This window comes from Vombatus ursinus, unplaced genomic scaffold (genome assembly GCF_900497805.2).
Source record: "Vombatus ursinus unplaced genomic scaffold, bare-nosed wombat genome assembly UNPS02014791.1, whole genome shotgun sequence".
Lineage (NCBI taxonomy): Eukaryota > Metazoa > Chordata > Mammalia > Diprotodontia > Vombatidae > Vombatus > Vombatus ursinus.
In genome coordinates, this window is record NW_020954569.1 from 5,006,961 (window position 1) to 5,016,548 (window position 9,588).

The following is a 9,588-nucleotide window of genomic DNA, read 5'->3' on the forward strand; positions in this document are numbered from 1 at the left end:
TATAAGAAATGTCAAGCTTGATGATTTCGGAAAAACCTGGAAAGATTTACATGAACTGAAGCAAAGTGAAGTGAGCAGAACCAGGAGGATGTTATACACAGTACCAATAATATCATACAATGAAGACCTGTGAATAAATTAGCTATTCTCAGCAATGCAATGATCCAAGACAATCCCAGAGGATTCATGATGAAGCATGTTATCTGCTTCCAAAGAAAGAACTGATATTGCCTGAATATAGACTGAAGATGTTGTTTTTTATTTTCTTTTACTTTCCTTCCTTTCTTCCTTCTTTCTTTCTTGCTTTCTTTTTTCTTTCTTTCTTTCTTCTGTCTTCCTGTCTTCTTGTGTAAAATAACTAATGTGGAAATGTCATATATGATTGCACATGTATAACCTATATCAAATTGTTTACCATCTGAGAGACAGGGGAAGGGAGGAAGAAAGGGATAGAATCTGGAACTCAAAACTTTTTTAAAAATTATTTTAACATGTAATTTGACAAAAAAAAGAAAATGTTATATAAAAAAACTAGAACCTCTGGTTTGAGCGCTGCTGAGCCCTTTCTGGGGGCCTTCCACCTGTGGTGTCCACCTGTCAACCAACCTATGGATCCAAAAAGCTGTCGTATGTTTGGTGGCCAGAGTCTGGTAAACCATTTTGGCACATGGGCTACTCAGGCTGAGGGTAACCAACAGGTGTCAAAACTGTTGGTGAGTTAAAATGGTGTCTACAACAAGCAAGCGAAGACTTCTCCCAGTGGAATGGGTGGGTGTGAATAATTTGTTTGAAAAGGTAGCAGAAGCAAGCACTATGGAACACTTAGAGCTTGGTTAAATATCAGTTACACCGAAGTTATCCACTGCATCTTGAGCCATCGCCAGTAGTCTTGACTTTTGTCTTGCCATTGGACTTTGATGACTCTGGAAGAAAGAGTGAGGCTGACAACTTCAAGCAGCTCTACTTCACTTAAATCCAGTTTATGCACAAGACAAGATATCACCCATACCATTTTACTATTTCTACCTATCTCAAAATCCTGTGGCAATGAGCAAGTGATTAAGCAGCAGGTGAAAGTGATTAAGAGCTGAAGTTACAACCCTGTACACAGATAACCAGGCCATAGGGTCATCTTCTCGCTGGAGTGAAGCAACAGTGGAATTTGGCAGCACCCTAGGTGTCTGAGTAACCTTCTTTAAAGATAGCTTTGCTCATCTCCTGGCATAAGGAAGGAGCTAGAAAAGTAGTGCCCTAAAAATTCTCTGCTTCAACCAACCCTGCCTGCTTACCACAGAAGGCAGTGATCGTACTCTGCAGTCAAAACACAAAAAAAAATGTACAAAAAACTTGTGCCAAGATGATTCTACTCACCATTGGTACATGGAGTATGTGCACACTTATGGATGATACAAAATCCAGTAGATCTCAAAGACAAATAGTTCTTGTCACGAGACAACTCAGCAGGTATCACATCCAAATAGCAGCCCTGAGTGAAACAAGGCCAGCTTACTGAAGTCAGAGCTGGATACATGTTTTTCTGGAGTACCCACAGTGATGAGGAGTGCCGTGAAGCACTTTTCCTTTCAATTCTAAACTCGTTATCCTATGTGATAGAGTAAAAAACAAACAAACATACAACACCCCTTCAGACACACATAAAGTATTAGGGCTTTTGTTGTTGATCAGTCATTTTTCAGTTGTTTATGACTCTCCTTGACCCCTTTTGAGGTTTTGTTGGCAAAGATACAGGAGTGGTTTGCCATTTTCTTCTCCAGCTGATTTTACAGAAGAAGCTGAGTCAAACAGAGTTAAGTGACTTGCCCAGGGTCACACAGCCAGCAAAGGTGTCTGAGACCAGATTTGAACTCACAAAGATGAGTCCCATTGACTGCAGGTCAGACACTATCTACTGCACCACCTAACCGCCCTTCTTGCCATGTAGTGTTAGACAATTTCCAAGGTATAAACGTTCACACTGAAAATTTAACAATCAGCTCTCAAGAACAGGTACCAGCTGATTAGGGTATGCCCCTGGTTGTATCTCACATTAGGAAAACAGTGGATACTTTAGGTATTCTTATTAACAATGTTATTGTTATAGAGGAGATGCGGTAAACTTGAGGACACTGAGTGAAAAGCAAGTTAAAGGAACACTTGCTTTTGTGTGAAAGGAATTAGTTTGAATCACAAATTTTGAGTCATGTAGCGTAGCAAAGGTAGTGTTCAAATCTTTGCCTACCCCCACTCCGTCTCCCAACCTTTTGAAAAAATTCTTCACAAAGGACCTGAAATATAGGCTTATTATTTATTTCTGCTCATTTCTTCAAAAAGCTTCATAAGGAAATCAACCCCAATGCACCTTGAGAAATGAAATGCCAGTAAAAGTAGGCAGGTGAGGCAGGAAGAAATCTACTTTGTACCCCAGGATTTAAAGATCTATTCAGATCCATTAACAAGGAAATCCTTGTTAATGGAGCAGCTGTGACAGACTAGTTAGAGCACGAGGCTTGGAGTCAGGAAGATCCCAATTCAGAGGTAAGGAAGAGGTGTATGCCAGAGTTTAATGCCAGTAGTATCTACATAACAGAGTTGTTGTGAGGTTCAACTAATATAGTATATGTGAAGTCCTTTGAAAACTTAAAGAATTATATTGCCAGTTTTCATTATTGTTTGTTGTTGTTATTATTATTATTATTATTATTACCAGCTTCTCATCTTTTTTATGAGATTCATGTCAAAATAGTCTTAGGATAAGTGACTATCCTGATACTTTTTATTCTTAATATTTTGAGTATTATTGCACAGGTGGATAAAATGTCTCCTATATAGCAGTTGAATCCAAATATTAGGATCTAAATTCACCCTTTATAGATGCACTTTTGGTACCTTTCTGATAGAAGACAGGACAACAGGGATGATATGTGTCGCATCATGTTCACACACATGATTTTGACCTTTTCTATTAAGTCGTTATATTTTCAAAGCTCTTCATTCCATATAACTCAGAGATTATTATTTGGGGGTGCTGTTATCTATCAAAAATCTTGTTTTTAAAGATGAATTTTATATTCAAGTGATCGTAAGCAACAGTTCAATCTACAATAATGGTCTGCCTTTGGTACAATTTATTGGTTAGGATGTCCAGAACATTCTGAGTTCTGTATTTGTAGTATGGGAAGTTGTTATTTGATAACAAGATTCTGATGGATCATACTAGCCACAACGTCATTTCTTCCTAGGTTTTCAGTATGTGATAAATTTGTATAGCCTGTAGTTATGCATTGCACAGTTTCTCCCCTTTCCTTGCATAACTTACATTATTTCTTAAGACCTGGATCTTTAAAGATTGTGATTTCTCTTAGCAATTTCTTTCATAAATACTTCTATTTCCATTTTTAAAAATCCATGTAATTTAGTTATAATATTGACATTATGAACAGAGTTCATGTGGATATTGCCTATGGAGCATCTTTTGATCCTGTTCTTAGATATTAGCCATCTCATAGGCTCTATGCAGAAATCATCCACATTTGGCAACATTCAATAAATTCAGTGGTGTATACCTCTCATAAGCCTTTAATATTGTTCAATAATGTAACATCTGCTTATTCAGAAACCACTTCTATAGGTGTGTGTGGTTTCTTACCTATTTATCATTTCCTCTAAGAATGTCTATTAGCTTCCTTCCTCCTTTTTACATGGAAGTGTTCGTCTTTCCACAGCCACTATAGGGCAAAGGGTGCATGTTTCATTAATATGATATATGGGGTTTTTTAGGGTGCTTTCCAAGTCTGCTATTGTTCACTTTACAATTCCAAAGTTCTACATAAAGACAGGCATTGCATAGGCTTTAAATATATTCTTCCCATTTAGCTTTGAATTCAAGAAGCCAATAAGTATCTGAATATATTGAGTCATGGCTCCATATATTATACCTTTCTGTTTAATGTAGCTTATGTGGAATAGAACATGATATCTGCAGGTATTGCTATCTTTTAGTTCAATGTGACCTCTAGACTCAAGCTTTAAGCCTTCAATATCCATTTTTCCTTGGCATACATTAAAAATTTTGCATTTGTCAAGTCCAAATCACTTTTTGAAATTATTGGAGAAAGTTCATGAGATGAAGGGACTATTAATTTTCATTCCGATAAGGTCATATAGTTTGATATCATCTATAGACATCAAATGGTTAATAAGTTGGCTTTGTTCATCTTCTTTGACTTGGAATATATGTTTAGTTATATTTAGGAGCAATACTATGGATTTAAGGCTAGGGAGAACCACAAGGGGCTTAACTCCCTGGAAAATGTCATGTTATATAAATTATTCTTTAAATTATTGTTTTTATGGCATATTTTGAATAAAATTAATTCTCTATGTGGACATCAAATATTCTAGTAGTCTCACCATACTTGGATCTATTTTACATATTTGCATTATGTGAACAAGCCATAAATTTGAAACCAATTAAAAGAGTTTGATATGATAAACAAATTCAGAGACCATGTCCTGGTGGACTTAATCCTTTCAGCTCTGGAACTTTCATCTTGAAAGACTTGCTTTCCTGATTGATGAGTATCTTACGTGGACCATTATATTCAGCTGGCCCCAGTTATACTTGACTTTATAGCACAATCATCTTCTTTCCATCTGCCCTGCCATGAACGTATCCATGACTTTTTGGATTTCAAAACCATGTGCTTCCTATTGCTGCTTCTTCTCATTTCACTCAGTGCCTGGGGCCTCCTTATCCTGAAATAGCCCAACCCCTACGCCCTGCTCGCCTTGGATTATCTCTCCTCAAGGTCACCTCCACCTTCTCTCATTGATGAGTTCTTCCTGGAGGGTTCAGGTTCTTGTAGGGGGGAAGGGGGATTCAGACTGGCCTGCCTTCATTCCCTTCTTTGTTCCTGTTGCTGGCTTCCTAGACTTCAAACTCATGTGCCCACACTGTACACCTTCATCCTCTGCACTTTTCAGCTCCCTTTTGTATGTTATCTTCCACCATTAGAATGCAAGTTCCTTAAATGAATGTTAAAATAAATTAATAATAATTCCAAAAACCTGAAAAGGTCAAAAATAATTAAGTAAATAGAGAAGTTTACCTTCTTTTTAAAAAAAATGTAAGTTCCTTGAGGGAAGGGACTATCTTTCTTTTTGCTTGTATTTATATTCTCAGCACTTAGCACAGTCCTTGGCACATAGTAAGTGCTTAATAAATGCTTGTTTGCTTTCTTCCTTCTACTATATGCTTAATTCCTCTCCCACCCACCCCTTCTAGCTCTAGAATTACAGTTGGTGAGCCTTCTTCTGACCATAAGTGACTTGGGGTCAGTGCAGTTTGGTGAAGAAGAATTTTCTAGTGGGCTTTGCATCCAAAAGTGCTAAGGTAGAGGATGTGCAAATCCAAAACTGAGTTTGAATACAAACAGATGGAGACCTGAAGATCCACCAAAGCCATATGAGGTCTAACCAGTGACCAGAGTTTTTAATTATAGCAGCTGAGTCTAGATGGGCATGTGGCAAATATTTGCTGAGGAGGCAGCACAGCAGTAAATCAACCTGACTGACTCAGGTCATCCATAGATTGACCTATCAGCCCTAGATGACTAGGAGAGCCGTCCAGATGAGCAAGGGAGAAACTCACACATTGCCAACTTTTCACCACAAAGTGAACCTGGAGGCAACTCCAAGAATGGAGAAAAGGGTTCTCAAGGCCAGGAGTCACAAGAAAACTCTCAGTTTCTTGTGGACCTCATGGGCGTCTTACTACCTGTGTAATTTAAGTCTGAGTGTACTCTTTCCAGGGATTTTGTGTGTGTGTTCAAAGGTAGAGTTTGCCCCTTGATCTGGGAGAATAGGGATTGTTTTGTAGTTCCTATTCTTGCTAGAATAGCTCAACAAATACCTCCTTTATAAAAAAATTAATTGATGTTAATTTGTTGATTGATTTGGGGGAGCACACTAGATGGGAGCTTGTGAGAGACGGTACTGAAACTACAGTCTCCCAATGTTACCCCCCTAGACTCCTCAGGGGAGAAGTAGTATTCTTCCACCTGGGAAACTAAACTGCTAGATCAATGCATGTATGGAAAGAATATTTAATACACTTTTGTTGACTGATTGCTCCCCAAGTGGGTGCTACAAAAGTAAGCTCCTTGGAGCCCAGTTCTACACTGGTTCCCATGCATGTCTGCTACCCGCTTTGAGAGAAATAAAACATGGATACAAACTAAATACTGTTTGTCTTTCTTAGACCAAACTCTGCAGATTGACATAGTGGTCCTTCATGGCTCAGATTAAGACAGGGGGCTAGAGACTGGACCATTCCCCTGAAAGCACTGGGGATTGGTGCTCAGGTCTTATTTTCTGGAAAGTTCTGGCCCTGACAGAGTAGCTAAGTCCCTTCTCTATCCCTTGTTCCTAAGATGGGACTCCTGCCTATTAGGTGAATTTTTTCTCTCTGAGCTGGCTCTGGGGTGAAGACCACTTACATAGGTCTTCTCTGAAAGGATATCTTCTGTAATTGCATATGGGACCTGGACACACAAGCTCTTTAAGGACCTGGGAATTCAGGACCAGCACCTCTTCCTTCCTTTGGAACTGTTCTTTCTCATCACACAGGTTTTGCAGATTTTGACATGACTTGTTTAAAAAAAATGGCAAAACCTAGGAGGTTTTGATGGCAGACAACCTACATTGGCCATCATGAACCCAGAGACTGTCAAATCAGTGCTGGTAAAAGAGTGCTATTCTGTCTTAACCAGTTGTTGGAATTGTGGTCCAGCAGGGATTTTGGAGAGTGCTATCTCAATTGCTGAAGATGATCAAAGGAAGAGGATTCAAATAGTGTTATCCCCAACATTTACAAGTGGAAAACTCAAGGGATATTTCTTATCATTAACCAATATGGAGATGTATTAGTGAAGAACATGCAGAATGAAGTGGAGAAAAGCAAGCCTGTAACACTGAAAAACATTTTTGGGGCTTACAGCATGGATGTGATCACCAGCATTTCATTTGGTATGAATGTTGATTCCTTGAATAACCAAAATGATCCCTTTGTCAGAGAAATCAAGAAGTTAATTAAAGTTTTCTAGATCCACTCATACTTACAATAACACTTTTCCCATTACTTATTCCTTTGTTAAAAACATAGAATGTAACTGTTTTCCAAAAGAAGCAAAGGATTTCTTAGCAAAATCAATTTAAAAAATAAAGGAAGAACAAAAGAAAAAGTTCACAGAAGCACCAGGTAGATTTCTTTCAGCTTATGATAGATTCTCAGACTTCTAATAATTCAGAGATGCACTCTCACAAAGATCTGAGCAATGAAGAAATCCTGGCCCAATCTATTATCTTTCTTTTTGCTGGCTGTGAAACCACCAGTTCTGTCCTTTCCTTTCTCTTTTATCACCTGGCAACCAACTCTGAGATCCAGCAGAAACTTCAGAAGGAGATAGATACAGTTTTGTCCAACAAGGAAGCAGTCATGTATGATGCCCTGGTACAGATGGAGTACCTAGACATGGTGATACATGAAAATCTCTGGCTATTTACCATAGCTGGCAGGATTGAAAGGGTTGCTAAGAAAACTGTTGAGATCAATGGACTGAGGATTCCTAAAGGCACAGTGGTGATGACTTTATCCTTTGTCCTTCATCATGACTCAGAATACTGGCCAGAGCCAGAGCTGAGCCCTGAAAGGTTCAGCAAGGAAAACAAGGAGAGCATTAACCCCTTTGTGTACGTGCCCTTTGGTGCTGGTCCCCGAAATTACATTGGGATGAGATTTGTACTTATGAGAATGAAAGTTTCAACTTGCTGACTCCTGCAGGAATTTTCCTTTAGAACTTGTAAAGAGACACAGGTTCCTCTGAAGCTGAGCAATCATCAATTTCTGTCACTAACTGTACCCATTGTCCTTCAAGCTGTACGAAGGTCCAAGAAGGCAAACCAACATTAGAAATTCTCCTTCTCATTCAACGCACCTGTGTCTACAGTTGTGCCCCAGATTTCTCTTCTATTGTCTAATGACACTGAATCCTAAGATTTCAAAAGTAACTTAATTTACCTCATGAACCAAAGAAAAAGTAATTCTTTTTTTTAACCACAGGAGAAGAGTATTTAGATATTTCGGATGGTCTTTTGGAGATCTCCATGTTCGAGGGCTATTGCATAATATTCAATGGTATAAAGCATCACATATGCTGATCCAGCTGATCATGTTCCAAAAGAAATGACCTCCACCATATTAGTGACACTTAATATTACTAAGCTATAGTGATTCAATGAATGAACATAGAGAAAACTGTGAATTTAATGTCTGTTTATTGTTTCTATCAGCAATAGTCCTTGATAATTACAATTACAGTGAATGTAGTAATATTGGGGGGATCATATTACTTATTTTTAATATTCTGCATTCGGTCAAAGTATATTATTTTTGCTTTCTTCTTTTTCTTTTTTTTCTTTGCATTTATGTCTTCTTTTACAACATAACTAATATGGCAATATGTTTTGCCTGATTGAACATGTATAACCTATATTAAATTGTTTCCTATCTTTGGGAGAGGGGAGGTGAGGGAGAGAGAAGAAAGTTGAAACAAAAAATGTTTAAATGAATACTAAAAATTGTCTTTACATGTAATTGGAGAAAAATAAAATATTCTTTATTAAATATTCAAAATAAGTAACCTCCTTGAGGGTATGGATTTTGTATTTTTCTCTTTTATATTTTTATCCCCAATGCTTATTATAATGCCTGGAATGTACTAAGTGCTTAATAAATAATTTGTTACTTGTTCATTCTTTCATTTAAATATAGTTCATGGGACTCTCAGGTAGTCTGTTCCATAATTATTAAATGGACAATAAGTTACTCTTTAAACACTTTGAACTTCCTGGCATACCTATTTTGTTCCTTAGTCAATATGGTATTGCCTTAAAAGTGCTAACAGATTGTTTTTGCATGTGATAAAAACCGTGAGTGTTATGTATAAAGTATATAAACTCATAACTGCCCTATATTTTGAGACGTCCACTAGTGTATTCATCCTTAGGAAATAGATATGTGATATTTTCTGTTAAGAAAAGTGGAATTGGGCTTACACTTAAAGCTAGTAAAATGGGGGACTGATGAGTATGCCTGATATGCCCAGCTGATGCAATCCTTATCTGGAAGAAGCTGGGAAGCCCGCTACTAGAAAGCCACTGAGCCATATAATGGAAGTCCTCTGTTCCCCGATTTAGCGTGCACAGACATTGTATAATTAGTCCAAATCTGATAACTACATAATGAAGAGAAAGACTGTTGATTGACTGCTTAGCCAGCAATTGAAGTGCATTCAAAAGGTATAAATTGACCAAAGTGAGGCAGGTAGTTATTCCTGCCTGTTTGTGTTCAAATGAGAATGCAAAAAATAAGCTTCAGTGGTGATAGAGACCTCCACCCTTTATCTTTTCAATGGGGTAATGTTACCCGTAATTCCATGGCTCTGCTGTCATATTGTCTCTGTTGTGTCTATTCTTTCCTGATTTTAGGACCTTGAGATTTAAGAAAGTTACAACTTTCTGAGTTTTAAA

General features: G+C 37.8%; 1 pseudogene; it reads left to right on the top strand.

Annotated features, from left to right (window-relative positions):
• Positions 1 to 515: 515 nt before the first annotated feature.
• Positions 516 to 7,969, top strand: LOC114048071 (annotated as a pseudogene).
• The last annotated feature ends 1,619 nt before the right edge of the window (positions 7,970 to 9,588 follow it).